Raw genomic sequence first — 15,201 nt, forward strand, 5'->3', positions numbered from 1 at the left:
AAGAGGAGAGAAAGAGAGTTAGAGAGAAGAGTTGGTAGATGAGGATAAGGTTTAGATTATTTGCAAAAGATTAGTGTTGCATGAGGATACTTCACCTTATATATGTTGAAGTAGCTCGTGCAATGCTTCATTACTTGGGCCCAAATGCGCTTTATTTACATGGCCTAAGGCCCAAACATACAAAGGAAACAAACCGACTAGCTAACTAATATAAACGTTACATCACGAGTAAATACAAAAGACTAATAACAAAACGGGGTCCTAAAATCTCCCTCTAGTCTTTAGTATTTAGTCTGTTAGCTCTTATCTTCAGTTGGCCTCGTACTCGAAGCCGTCCTCACAATTATATAGGTGATTATCAACAAAATAGCGTACAAACTTGTTGAATTTCTCAACTATATGATCGTTCCTGTCATTTCGGAGGTCATCAACGGTTCCCGGCAGCAAGTTGTAGAGTTTCAGCAAGTATTCTTTGTTGAGCGCCGCGAGCTCTTGCTCGTCAAAGAAGCGAAGGTGGTGCATGTTATCGCAATGTATGATCGCTTACCTGTGTCACTGTCAAACTCCCAACAAATAAACTTCTCAACCAAGTTGGGGAGAAATGGTTCACCATGGTAGATCGGTCTCCCCTCCTTTTGTGTCTTGTACCGCCACATTCGTTTCTTCTTTCTTTTGACTGGATCAATCTATGTTGGATGTCGAAAGGCCTTACCCTTGTTGGGTCTGAAGTTGGGGTAATCCGTCTTCCACTCCTTGATGACAAACCTATTGAACCATCCCTTCATCTCCTTCTCAATGACATAATGGCCCACAATTTTTCTGAAGAAGTTCATGTCGAGTTGTGATAGAGTATGCATGTCAGTGATATGCATGTAGGTGAGATCTCCATTTGCCTGACGTATTGCCCATGTCAGGCTGCTCGGGTGTCATTTGTAGTAAACTATCAAAGTGTCATCCAGTTAGGGATATGGTAGGTCTCTCACGCTTGCTCTGTTGCTTATGAAGTATGACTTCTTTCATTTATTCTTTGAAGCTTTAGAGCTCTCAGTAGCAGTAGTATTTTCTTGAGATTCCGCAGGTGGTATCAACACATACTCATCACGAATCAGAGTGTCCGGATTCAGAGAGTAGTTGATCCCATAATCACTATCTTTTTATTGTCTTCCACGGATTCTAGAAAAAGTGAACTGGTATCTACAAAATAACAAATGTTAAAAGCGAAGGCAATTTCAGCCTCAATTCCAGCGTCAGTGTCACGGGTCCGTTGAGCTTCACTTGGCGGTTCTTGTTATCTATCTTATTTCCACCAGTGACATCATCACCGTCACTATTATTATCATCATCATTACCTCTTCCACCATGTGGTTCATCAAAGCTATCGAATGGATCTTCATCCGCATTGTCATCATCCCCGTTCACACCCTCTTGTTTTCACCATCTGAGTCATCATTTTCAGACTCGCCATCATCTTCATTATCACCGTCGTCTCCACCACTTCTGTGAGCCACTGGCTGTTGAACAGTAAGAGAAACAATGGTAGCAGCAGGAGCAACCATAGTGGCAAATAGAGCAACTTCAGTAGCAGAAGGAGCACTTACATGGTCAACCGATGTTGTTGCAACAAGTGCACAAGTCATTGCACTGACGTGCCCAGTTGTAGTGGAAGTAGTAGCAAAAAATTGAGTGCTCACAATGGTTCCAACAACCATTACAGGCTCTTCAATGCTGGTACTCACACCTACACCGTTTCCACCAACTTCTTTAGTGGGAGCACTTGGAAAGACTCCATGAATTCTGCCTTGAGTCTTGATTCTTTTGGCATCAGCAAGGAGTCTAGCAATAGCAGATCTTCTTCCATTCTTTGGCTCAATTTGTTTTTCATTGCTTTCCAAGAATCTGCTATAGGTGTTCATCAAGTGAGTCCTCAGATTCTCCACATCTTGATCAGTCATCCGTATTACCTCCAAAACAACAAGGTAATGGTTGACGAGGGACTCATTCACCATGTTTTGATCATCATTGAAGCCTTTTTGCTCTTCAATCCCTCCTTCAAATAGCTTAATCCTCGTCCTCAGTCTCACACTTTCACCCAACAATCTGTCCATGTCCCTAGATGAACTGGACCCACTTTCCAACAAACGGACTCTTGAGCCAAGACGTTCAAATTCCATTCTTGTATGGTCAAGAGTCGAGTCTAACTCCCTCCTAAGATTGCTTGAAAAGTTGGAGGAGGAAGGAAGATCAGTTTCTAGATGAGAAACCCATGACCGAGACGTTCAATCTCATCGTGTTGCTGAGCATTCCTCAACGAGCGAGTTCTGATTGATCAACTCTTGTTGGCTTGTGACCCTTTTCTGCAATATATTAATCTAATCCTGTTGGCAATCCGAGCCCTATCCAACTCTTGGTTTTCCTCCATATGAGCCACTTGAGATGCAAGAGCATCCCGCTGCCTAGTTACCTGCTCGTTTATCTAATATGAGCTAAATTAGACATGCATTTTATATAAATATTCCTTACATTATATTATTTTTAAGCTAGTTTCTATTTAATTACACTCGTTTATGGTTTATAATTATATTTTAATGATTTTAAGAGAAAACGAGTTAAAACGTATTAAATCGACAGCGTTGTGATAACAACTATTCGAATTATATTATCTACTCATATTTACATATTGAGTTGTGCATTAATCTAACTACTTTATTTAAAAGTTTATTAATTCTAATTGCTATTATAAGTTTGGTGGATTTGAAAGAGAAAAAAAATAAGGAAAGCATCAATCAGTTGTTTCAAATGTATTATTAATTCAGTTTAGGTATATTTATTATTAATAACATCAAGCAACTCAAATTGTAACACTATATATTTCTCGTTGCAGCATAGGGTATTGTAGTGGGCCCTACGTATTAAAGGTTTTATTGGAGTTAGGCCGTGAACATAGTTGTTTGCACACCCAAATATGACGATGGTGGAATTAAGAAAAGGCCGAGACTAAATAAATATGGCTACCAACAATGATAAAAAGACCTTAGAAGCAAAAGAGAAGCGAAAAAAAAAGAACAGGAGACTTGGACGAAAAGATACAAGGAGACGTCTGTGATTGATTCTAGGAGTATTATTGAAGGCCTCATTAACATAAGGAAAGAGAAAGGAAGCCGTTGGTTCGAGCGTAGAAGGTGTGGGTTCGACACCTACTCATCCAAACATCATTCTTTATGAATTTAGTTTTTGAACCTTATTTATTTTGTTTGTTCTTGAGTATGGTTGTTGGCTAAACCCCTCAGCTACCTAGGCTTTTAATGAATACTTTGTGATTTGCGGATTATATCTTGGTTTGTTGGTTTTAAATGTTCGATTAATACTAGAGTAAAGAACCTTTTTATAATTTTTTTTAGAAAATCAAATGGATTTACTATAAAACGATTACAATAAAGTGGCAGGCAAACGGGCAACCAATGTTTATAATTGATTTGATGTGTTTGCGTATCTAGTTTTAATTTACTATTAACTTTCGTTCCGCATGTGTCTTGTTGAATGTCTTTAAGTTATAGACGCATGTTTAGGTCACTTCCATGTGTTTTTGATTATTTATGGTTTTGCTAGACGTAGTAATCCATAGGAACATTGGTTGGTGATTTGTTAGAGCTGTTTATTCTACCTATTTAGAGACTGAGATGTAATAGATAGTCGGGTTATCCTTGGGATTAGGTGTGTAGGCTAGAACACTATGACAGGAGGTTTCCAAGATTTCCCTAGTTTCATTGTAATTCCGTATCTTATTGATTGTTTTTAGGTTACCCCTTGCTTGAGGGTGTCATATTTTAAGATCCCGGTTCCATCATAGTTTCCATAGCTGATAGAGATCCAAGATTCAAAAGTAAGATTCTAAACCTAGGTAGCGCTTCTCCTATCTTTGAGTTTGTCTAGACAATCGAGTTAAAGTCTGTTAGTGTCAGTGTCAGTTATAGTTTAAGTATTCCTTTAGTTTATAGTTACTAAGAAAAATACAATAATCAATTAATTCAATTTATTTAAGTTCTTAGTAAGAGACTAGTTTAGGTGTCGCTAGTGTCCTTTGGGTTTGATATCCGGACTATATTAGGCTTTACTATTGTTGATAGGTACACTGCCTGTTTAGTGGTCTATCATTAGAATAGTCTATATTTATAAATTTAAAACTAGAGTGTCTAGGTTAGGTTAAGTTTTTATAGACCGCTTTTAGCACATCAAGTTTTTGGCGCCGTTTCTGGGGATACTTAGGCGATAGCGAAACTAGCTTTGATTGAACTTAATTGAGTAATTGGTCTTATTTATGTGTCTTATTGTTTTTGTCTAGTACGTCTTAGGGAGTTTTTTTAGTGTTTATGGTAATTTTTGTAAATATTTTATTATTATTTGTACTATTGGTCTTTTTGTGTTTTGAGTTTTGGTGTGTCTTGTGATTCTGTGTCTTTTTTTGGTCTTTGTGGTTTGTCTTGTGAGTATTTTTTATGTCAGTTATTTTTGTCTTATATCATGTGCGAGATATGTGGAGGACCCCATTTCACTGTACGTTGTCCAAATTCATCGGGGTACTCCATGGACTACGATGCTAATCCGTATTCGCAGCTGCAGCAATATAAAACACAAGAAGAATTATTTGAATGGATGAGAGCAGTGAGAGAAGAAAGAGATCGGGAAATTCAGGCTATCACATATCATATCAAGGCGATCACGAAACCGCGAAATATTTCTATTTATGATACAGAAGGAAATTTATTTGCAGTTCAAATTGCCACAGTTGCGGTAATACTTATTGTTTCAGACAAAAAGTTTATGATGAATGATGAGGATCTTCAGTTAGAGTCAGAACCAGAGAAGATAATGGACGAAAAAGTCCCACCTTCGGTCCAACATGAAGTTATTTTAACTCATCAGTATCTTGCACTTTGGTACTATGGATTTGAAGCAATTGATGATGATTTTTGGGGTGATGAGGAGATGGAGGAATTAAAGTTGCCTCATGATAGTGTGTTTGAAATTGATGAGGGTGATGAGGTGATGGAGAATGACACAGAGGAGGAGCACATTCCTTCATGGGAGGAGGAGTTTGATGATGAGTTATTATATATGCACACTCCGTGTTGTAAATAATAAGAATTTGAACCACTTGGTGATTTAAAGCATCTTGAAGATTTACTGTATGGCGAGCCAAGTGTGGGGATCGAGATGGCACCTTGTGAGGAGAGCCGTGAGGATGTAAGTGACACAGTTTCTACGACATTACACCTCGAATATGATAAACCAAAACATGAATCGTACTCAATCTCTATTCGGGACGTGTTGAGGTTTGAAAAATTGGCTAGAAGAGAAAGGATACCGAGACTCGGGGATCGAATTCTGCATTGGAACTTTTCATACACGCCTAACTCACCAAATCATTTTTTAGGGATGACCATCCCTTCGATTACATTCATGTCATTCAGTTTGATCCTGGGAAATTCAAGAGTTGGTGGATCAAGCTGAGTCCATAAGAGCTTTGTAGTTGGATTCTTCCCAAATAATTATAAGAGGAGACTGTTGAGGAGAACTAATGGGAAGAGGATAAAGGAGATGCTTCGTGATTAAGGATTTGGAAGCGAGTCTGGCTGAAGACTCTTCTGTAAACTTAGCGCTTCCCGGGAGGAAACCCGGTAATATGTTTCCTTTCTAGTTTATTCTATTTTGTTTTTACTACTTTGCTCTGTCGGTTGTTTCTTCTCTTGTTTTCATGTTGTTTCCATGGATGCTTATGAGATGGGTGATGAGTTTTGGTTTTAAACAAGTGTGGGGATGTCACTTGCTTCAGGATTATCGTTTTCGTTCGTGAAAGATTACGTCATTGCAACATTTGTTGATCACATTCGAATTGGAGGACACGGAACGCGACCCATGACACACGACCACTGAAATTTACCAGGGGAGTCTGTTCCAGTTTATTAGTTTATTTTTATTTTTTCCTTTATTATTATTCGTCATTTCCCTTTTCTCACATTGAGGACAATGTGAAATTTAAGTTTGGGGATGGGAAATATCATTTTTTCTAAAAAAAAAATAAATAAATAAGTTGAAAAAAAATTGAAAAATGTCCCTTGATTTATAAATTTATTTTTTTGCAAATAATGGACGATGATAGTAGAATCGGAAATTGGTTTTTTAAACTGTTAATAATAAGAGATAATATAAAAGAAAGTGTACAAAGTTTGGGATGTGCCGGTAGGCCCAACTAGTCTTGAAATGTTTCCCATTTCATATTTTTAATAGGCCTAATTAATCTTAGATTTTGTGAGTTCTCATCCAAAGAGGGGACAATGAAACTGAAATTCAATAAGGCATAGGGAGTACTACCATAAGCTAATTACCCTAAGATGGTGACAATTGAATACACTTTAAAATTAGCACGCCACTCCATTTTATGAAAATAAATAAAGAGTGGTGGCACCACGCATTGTCCAATTTTATACGAGCTTTAGTCTTTAGTTATATATTTGTAGTTTAAAGATGCCTAAGTGCACAAAAAAGAAAACAAAAAAGAAAAAAGAAAAAAAAAAGTATGTTATGAAAATTAAAATATTCCAAATAGTTGGTTCAAAAAGCAAATGAAAGTGAGAAAATTTATGTATTGTAAAATGCCAAAGAAGCATTCTCAAAAATAGAAAAAGTGGCCAAAGTGCACATACCAGACGTGACTGAGAGTTTACGTGTTACCTAGGGGATGGTGACTCTGAGGATACACTATTAGGGCTCGAAGTTTTTAGTCGATAATTTTTTTTAGGGAATACAAAGGACAAAGTCCAATAATATTTAGGGCATGCTCGTATGACCTCACTTGACCTATCACTCATAATTCAATCTAAGTGTATTCTCTTCTTACCATTAAGGGGCTCTTATCTTACGGTAATAGATTGAACCCGTCTACTTCAACCCTATTTTTTAATTGTCTTTATTATGCTTCTGATGGGGTAGGTGGATCTTAACTCTAAAGGTGCGAGACCCATAGGGTTTTTGATATTTTCTGAACATAAATGATTAATATGCTTGGGGGCTTGATAAACTGGTGGTTGGGTTTAAGTGGACAACAATATCGGCAATCGCAGTTTTTACGTTTTAGGTGTGGGGATATTCAAAAACTTGATGTGCTAAAAGCGATCTATAAAAACATAACCTAACCTAGACACTCTAGTTTTAAATTTACAAATCTAGACTATTCTAATGCTAGACCACTAGACAGACATTTGTACTTATAAACTTTAGTAAAGCCTAATGAAGTCCGGATATCGAACCCAAAGGACACTAGCAACACCTAAACTAGACTCTGACTAAAAACTTAAATAAAAAGATTTAATTGTTTTTATATTTTTCTTAGTAACTATAAACTAAAGGAATACTTAAACTAAAACTAACACTGACACTAACAGACTTTAACTCGATTATCTAGACAAACTCAAAAATATGAGAAACGCTACCTAGGTTTAGAATCCTACTTGTGAATCTTGGATCTCTCTCAGCTATGGAAACTAAGATGGAACCTGGATCATAGAATACGACATCCTCAAGCAACCTAGTGGATCCCTGATCATTCTCTTAGTGTGACCTAAAAAAAACTAAGGAGCGTTTAAACTTACTGGTTGATTGGATTACCTGTCAGTCTCTCCAACAATATTAAAGTACCTTATGTTGGGTCAAGAGTTTGACCCAAATGAGGAGATTTGACCTAAATGAAGAATATGGAAGATTGGAATCTTCTCAACCTCCTCAGAATCTGCTAAGTATTGAATCCGAGCACACCTTGGGATCCGAGCAAGCTTTTACTTAGCCGGGTACGAGATTTTTCCTCCCGAGCAAGGTTTACTTCAATTAGTCTTCTTAAGTGGATATCCGGGCAAGGTATACTAATTTAGTGCATTCCTGAGTAAGGATCACTGATTTGGTATCTCCGAGCAAGGTTTACTTTGTCAAGCAGGTTTGTTCTTCAAGACCAAGTATTTTACTCTTCCGAGTAAGGTTTGGTTAACCAAGTCCATGAAGCCAAGTGACTGGAAGACCGGGCAAGATATTCTTTAATAATTATGGTCCGAGCAAGCTTGATGTATAAATGGAATATATCTCTAAGTAACATCGTGTAAGGCCCCGTTACCGGTAACCCTACTTTCGTGTTGGATTTACTCATAAACACAGTTCTAAATATCAGAGTTAATTAAAACATTTACGCGGAATATAAAACTTTCATAAAACATTACAATATTTCATAACTTGTCTCAAAACATCCTTTGTCTTTCACATTAAAACATTAAAATTAAAACTGTTGGTGCATGAATGTCAGTAGTTCATAGTCTAGTGTCTGTAATCGAGTCTGTATTGTTATTTATGTTTTTGTTTAAAGCGAAGTTGTTAACAAGTTCGCCTAGGCGAACTTGTTGAACAAGCGAAGTTATGGACAACTTCGCCTGAACATATCAGGCGAAGTTGTCGTGTATTTATATACAGCTTACGGCTTGGTTTAGGGAGTTCGTTGAATCGTTGTTGATAGTTGTTTGAGTCGATTGAGTTGACGAGAGTCTGTATCAGTGATTCATATCACGTGAGTTCGGTTATTAATATATAACGTGTTTCGGTTTGTTCGTGTGTGTTTGTTTGGTTTGCTTTCTACGATCGTAACGATCTACGCAGGGATTCCGCACCTGAGTAGACCGGGAATCTCGTGTGATCCGTCCAGGGAACCTACAATTGGTATCAGAGCTTTTTCTCGATTGTGTGGTTCGGGATATTCACGCGGGTGTAGAAATCGTCCCGTTTCGACTATTCGCGGGACGTGTTTTTGGTGTTTTTGATCATTCTTACGTCCTACCATCGTGTTCAAGCCTTTACACCGTCAAAAACCTCGTTAAAATCCGATTTACAGATCCGCAGAAACTTCGTGTTCATCAGGCGAAGTTGCCGTCACTGTGCGTAGGGTTTCGGCTAAGATATAAGGTTAAGCGAAGTTATCCACAACTTCGCCTACCTTCTCAAGTTCGCTTAACTCAAGCGAAGTTCTCTACAACTTCGCCTACCTCTTAAGTTCGCTTACCTCAAGCGAAGTTAAGAATCAGCGAAGTTAATCAGCAGTGTTATCAGCGAAGTTCTTCAGCGAAGTTCTCTACAACTTCGCCTACTTCAAGCGAAGTTATCCGTAACTTAGCCTACGGGACTTTAAAAAAAAAAAAAAAAAAATTTTAACTTTTCAGGTTTCTTACTTTACGGGAAAGATGTCGTCGATCAACATCTCTGAGTTAGTGAAGATGGAAGTTGAAGCAGGGTCGGCTACCAAGGCCCCAAGATTGCTGAAGGGAACCGATTTCGTTGCATGGAAGGATCGGTTCATACAGTACGTCAAATACCAGGATGCGAAGATGTGGGTATGCATCCAGGATGGGTATATTCCACCAATTATGGAGTATGAAGGTCGTGACCAAATCAAGAAGTATAGTAAAATGGAAGAAGAAGAGAAAAAGATGTATGAGGCCGAGAGCAAGGCTCATGCTGCTATTACTATGGCTCTTCCACAAGAGATCCTTCATACGTTTAGAAAGTACACATCAGCAAGAGAGCTTTGGGAAGCTCTTGAGAGCAGATTTGAAGGGAATGTAGGAATACGGGCTTCAAAGATAAAATTGCTCAAAACCCAGTTCTCAGTCTTCAAGTATTTGAAGAATGAATCTTTAGATGATATTATCACTCGATACTACCATCTGATGACTGAATTGAGCAACTATTCCATTTCCTACCGAGAAGAAGAAATAGTTGAGAAGCTTCTAGATGCTCTCCCACCAAAATGGTAGATGTACACTGTGCTGATGAGGGAAGACAAAGACTTTCCCACATATGATCTAGAAACGGCAGTCAACAAGCTCAGAACCTTTGAGCTTAACATGGCCAGAAAAGAGACCTCTATGGATCAGGTTCAAGATCCAGGTATGTATGGAGCTAAAGTCAACACTAGCTCAGGATCGAAGACTGAATCGGCTGCCTACTACACAAAGGGAGAGTCGGGCCCCAACTCATCTCATGAGGGGCATGTGTCAGTTAACACAAATGGGGATGTTCGCTATGTAGCAGCTGGATCGAGTGGTTCTCAACCCCAGGTAAGCAAGAGTAGTTGCTCTTCAAGTGTTCCCAGCAACAACTACTCCAAGATGCCTATGAGTGTCAAGTTTGCTGAAGAGCAGTTTGGTCTCTATGCTTCTTTTATCGCTTCCTATGAGAACTATATTCAAGGGAAGATTGTTGATCCAGCTATGTTGGATGAAGATTACGATCAGATTGTTGCTGACGATATGGAAGAAATGGATCTACAATGGCAGATGGCCATGATTGTGAGGAGGGTGAAAAGGTTTATGAATAAGACCGGTAGAAAGTTTGTCGGAGGAAGACCAGGGTTCGACAAGTCAAAGGTGAGATGCTACAATTGTCAACAAAACGGTCACTTTGCAAAGGAGTGTAGGAATGAGCGTGTAGAACGTGGTCAAGGAAAGTCTACACAGCATAATGAGGGAAGAAAAGATTATAGTGCCATGATTTCCAGAGGAGATGGTGAATACAACTGGAACCTGCTTTATAAAGAAACTTTTGAGCAGGCAAATTTGGCAAAGGTTGAAACTGAAGAAAGTGAGAGGGCTACCAAAGAAGAAAAAACTCTTATGGCAGATGACAATGACCAGCTCTCCGAGGTATGTTCTAAACCTATATGTTCAAAATGTGAGAACTTGTCTGAGCAACTAGCAACCATAACTGATCAGTATGTTAGGTTGGATGCTGAATTTAAAACCTTAAAAGAAGATCATCACTTTATTAAATCAAGAGAAAATAATTATAAAATTAAAATAAAAGCTTGTGAAAAAGATGTTAAAAGTTTAAAAACTAAACTTGCTGAAAAAATTGAAGTGATTGATTTAAGTTATGAGGTTTTGGAAGAAAAGACCAAACTAATTGCTGAGAGAGAAAAACAGATTGCTGACCACCAGGTGAAAGTGGTGGAACTGAATCGAAAACTGGAGCAGTTCAGAAATTCATCTGCTATACTTGATCACCTTGTTAGTGATCAAGGTTCCTCAGTCAAGAGGGGAGGAATCGGTTATCATGAGGTTCCACCACCGTACAATCACAATTACACTTTTAACCCTAGTGTTCAGAAATCTGTTGACTTTGAGGTTGCTCAGACAGTGCCAATTAAAGTAACCATTAAAGAACCAAATGTTAGTAGAGGCGAAACAAGTTCGCCTGTTTCAAGTGTTGAAATTTCTGATCAAAGTCCAGTCTCATCAGATTCGGATAAGTCATCCGAGTCTGGTAAGGCAAAAGAGGAGGTTGTGTTACCCAAGAGTGGAGAAAAAGATAAAACAAATAAAAGGAGTACTCCACTAAACCCGTACGTCCCACCATATGTGAGACGAACTGGCGGTAATATAGCCTCGACATCTAAAACACCTGCTGATAAAAAGGTTGAACATAGGTGTTGTTTTAGGTGTAATCAATTAGGGCACCTAGTTGCAGATTGCCCCCTGAAGCAGCGATTCAGAGGAGTAAGGCCTACTAAAACTGAGAATAAGCCTAATGGTAATTATCATACTGCTAAAAATGAAAACTGTTCAAAATTCAACAATGTGACTAATTCAGGTTTTCATAGAAACAAATCTCAGTTTTACACTGCTAATAACCAAACCACAAGCTATAATTCTTTCAATTCTCAAAGGTTTGGAAGGCCTCACCATCAATCTTCAAGGAGGTATCCTAATGGGACTTACAGGAATTACCGAGATACAAACTTTGGAAAGCCAAAGTTTGGGATGTATAGATCCAAGACCAATTGGTCTTGGGTCCCTAAATTCTAATCTTTTGCTTTATTGTGCAGGAACAGTTGAACAGGGCTGCCAACAATCTTTGGGTTGTAGATAGCGGCTGTTCCCGGCACATGACGGGTAACAAATACTTGTTACACGATTTGAAACCTGTTCAAGGAGGGAGAGTAAGCTTTGCCGGAGAAAGTGGAGGCAATATTACTGGAAGGGGAACGGTGTCGAACGGAAAGATGACATTGGAGAATGTTAACTTTGTAGAAGAATTGAAATACAATCTGCTAAGTGTGTCGCAGATTTGTGATAAGGAGTACACCGTTCATTTTACAAAGAACGAGACGATTGTGTTGAAACCAGGTTTTCAGATACCTGAGGAGTGGATTTTGTTGAAGGCTCCACGTGAAAGAAATACGTACACTATGGATATGAGATCAACTGAAATGGCCGCGGCAGAATCATGCCTTATGACAAAAGCGAGTGAAACAGAGTCCGAATTGTGGCATAGGAGAATGGGGCACATTCATCTTCGGAAGATGAACCACATTGTCAGGAATGGGCTTGTGCTGGGCGTTCCCTTGAAAAATTTCAATTTTGAAGATAAATGTATAGCGTGCAAGAAGGGAAAGCAGCACAAGAAATCCCATCTCACCAAGAAAGTCAATTCAATTGCCAGTACTCTGGAGTTGCTTCACATGGATCTCTTCGGTCCCGTGAATGCAAAAAGTCTTGGAGGAACTTCTTATTGCTTGGTGATCACTGATGACTACTCACGATATTCGTGGGTGTATTTCCTGAAATCAAAAGACGAAACGGCTAAGATGGTGAAGAATTTGATTACCAAAGTTGAGAACGTAATGGATAAAAGGGTTAAGTTCATCAGGAGTGACAACGGAACGGAGTTCAAGAATTTTGAGATGGAGATCTTCTACCTTCAGAGAGGGATTGAACACCAATACAGCGCTCCGTATACACCGCAACAGAATGGAGTGGCTGAAAGGAAGAACAGAACCTTAATTGAAGGAGCCAGAACTATGCTGGCTGATTCGAAGCTTCCTGTGGTGTTTTGGGCTGAAGCTGTTGCTACAGCTTGTTATGTTCTGAATAGGGTCTTAACTGTTAAAAGACTTGGTAAAACGTGTTATGAGCTTATGCATGGGAGAAAGCCCAACTTGAGTGGTCTTGAACCATTCGGGTCCCCTTGTTCGATTTTGAAGACAAATTCTAAATTTGGTGAAGTAGCCGATGAAGGAATCTTAGTCGGTTATGTTGTTGGGACTCCCAACAGACGTGTCTTCAATACATCGACCAGCAAGGTTGAGGTGGTGTGTAACACCGATATCACAAGTTACCAGCCGCCAAAACCAAGCAACGGACCTGCGGAGTTTTTCGACTATGTTAAACTTTTTAAGTCTTTTTACATACCGTATTTGGATATTTCTGAAGAAGAAGAGAGAATTGCTACGAAGATGATCCTTGATGAGGAAGAGAATCTATTGCAAAGACAGCTGATCGATAAATGTCAACCTTCCTCATCAAATGCTGTCAATACCCCTGCTGCCTCGACTGAAGAAGAATTTTTCAATCCATTTCACTCTCAGCATGAAACAACCATTGACGAGCTCTCTTCTAACTTGGAAGACAATTTGCATGTCGGTTCTGTTCTGACCACGAGAATTCATAAAGATCACCCTTTGGAGAATGTAATTGGTGATGTGTCCTCAGGTGTACAAACAAGACGTAGCTTGAATGAGCACACCTGTGTTTACACAAGCATTAAGGAGACAGGAATAATCAACGAATGCTTGTACACTTGCTTTATCAGCCAGGTTGAGCCGAAGAATTATCAAATGGTTCTAAAGGAAAGCTCGTGGGTCGAAGCCATGCAAGAAGAGTTGGCTCAGTTCAAGAAAATGGAAGTTTGGGATTTGGTTGAAAAACCAAAGCATGTGCATGCGATAGGCACAAAATGGGTGTTTAAGGGCAAGAGAGACGAGAAAGGGATTATCATAAGAAACAAGGCGATACTAGTTGTGAAAGGATTTAATCAACAAGAGGGTATTGATTATAATGAAGTGTTCGCTCCTGTGGCAAGGTTGGAAGCCATTAGATTGTTTTTGGCGTTTGCTGCATATAAAAAGATGAAGGTATTTCAGTTGGATGTGAAGAGTGCGTTTCTGAATGGGAAAGTTGATGAGGTTGTGTATGTTGAGCAGCCTCCGGGTTTTCCTGACCCAGACTTTCCTGACCACGTGTACAAGTTAAGCAAGGCATTGTATGGACTACATCAGGCACCTCGTGCCTGGTACTCAACTTTATCAGACTACTTGCTTGAAAATGGGTTTGAAAGAGGTCAGATTGATAGCACACTGTTTGTGAAAAGACAAGGAAGCGACTTCCTGCTGGTGCAAGTCTACGTGGATGACATTATCTTTGCTGCATCTAAAGTCTCCATGTGTCAGGAGTTTGAGGACGTCATGAAGAAAAGGTTTGAAATGAGTGCTATGGGTGAACTAACTTTCTTTTTAGGATTGCAGGTTGATCAGAAGAAGGATGGGATGTTCATTCATCAGACCAAGTATGTCCATGATGTGCTCAAACGCTTCAAGATGGAGGACAGCACTCCATTCGACACTCCTATCTGCGTCAATCACAAATTGGGTGCTGAGTCAGACGGTGATGCAGATGTGGACCCAACTCAGTATCGGGCTATTATAGGTTCTTTAATGTACTTAACTGCTTCTAGGCCTGATATAATGTTTGCTGTTTGTCTTTGTGCTCGTTTTCAGGCAAACCCAAAGGAATCTCACATGAAGGGTGTGAAGAGGATCTTGCGGTATCTCAAGGGCAAACCGAAGCTGGGGTTGTGGTACCCGAGAGGAGGAGACTTGGAGCTAGTCGCTTACACAGATTCTGATTATGGAGGGTGCAATCAGAGTCGGAAGTCAACAACTGGAGGATGTCAGTTTCTTGGTGGCAGATTGGTGTCGTGGCAATGCAAGAAACAGACTTCGGTCGCAATTTCAACCTGTGAGGCAGAATACATGGCAGCATCCAACTGCTGCTCCCAGGTTCTTTGGATTCAACAACAGTTGCGCGACTATGGTCTGAATTTCTGACTTACTCATATTTGCATTGATAACACAGCTGCTATCTCAGTAACTAACAATCCCGTGAAACATAGTAAAACTAAACATATTGACATACGTCATCATTTTATACGGGATTGTGCTGAGAAGAAACTGATTGTGCTTGAAAAGGTGGATACGCTTGATAATTTCGCTGATCTTTATACTAAAGCGTTTGACAAATCAAGATTTCAAAACCTTATTGAGTTGAATGGGATGAT

This window comes from Bidens hawaiensis, unplaced genomic scaffold, assembly GCF_021521415.1.
Source record: "Bidens hawaiensis isolate Kalapana, Puna unplaced genomic scaffold, B.hawaiensis_p1.1 tig00000326_1, whole genome shotgun sequence".
Classification (NCBI taxonomy): domain Eukaryota; kingdom Viridiplantae; phylum Streptophyta; class Magnoliopsida; order Asterales; family Asteraceae; genus Bidens; species Bidens hawaiensis.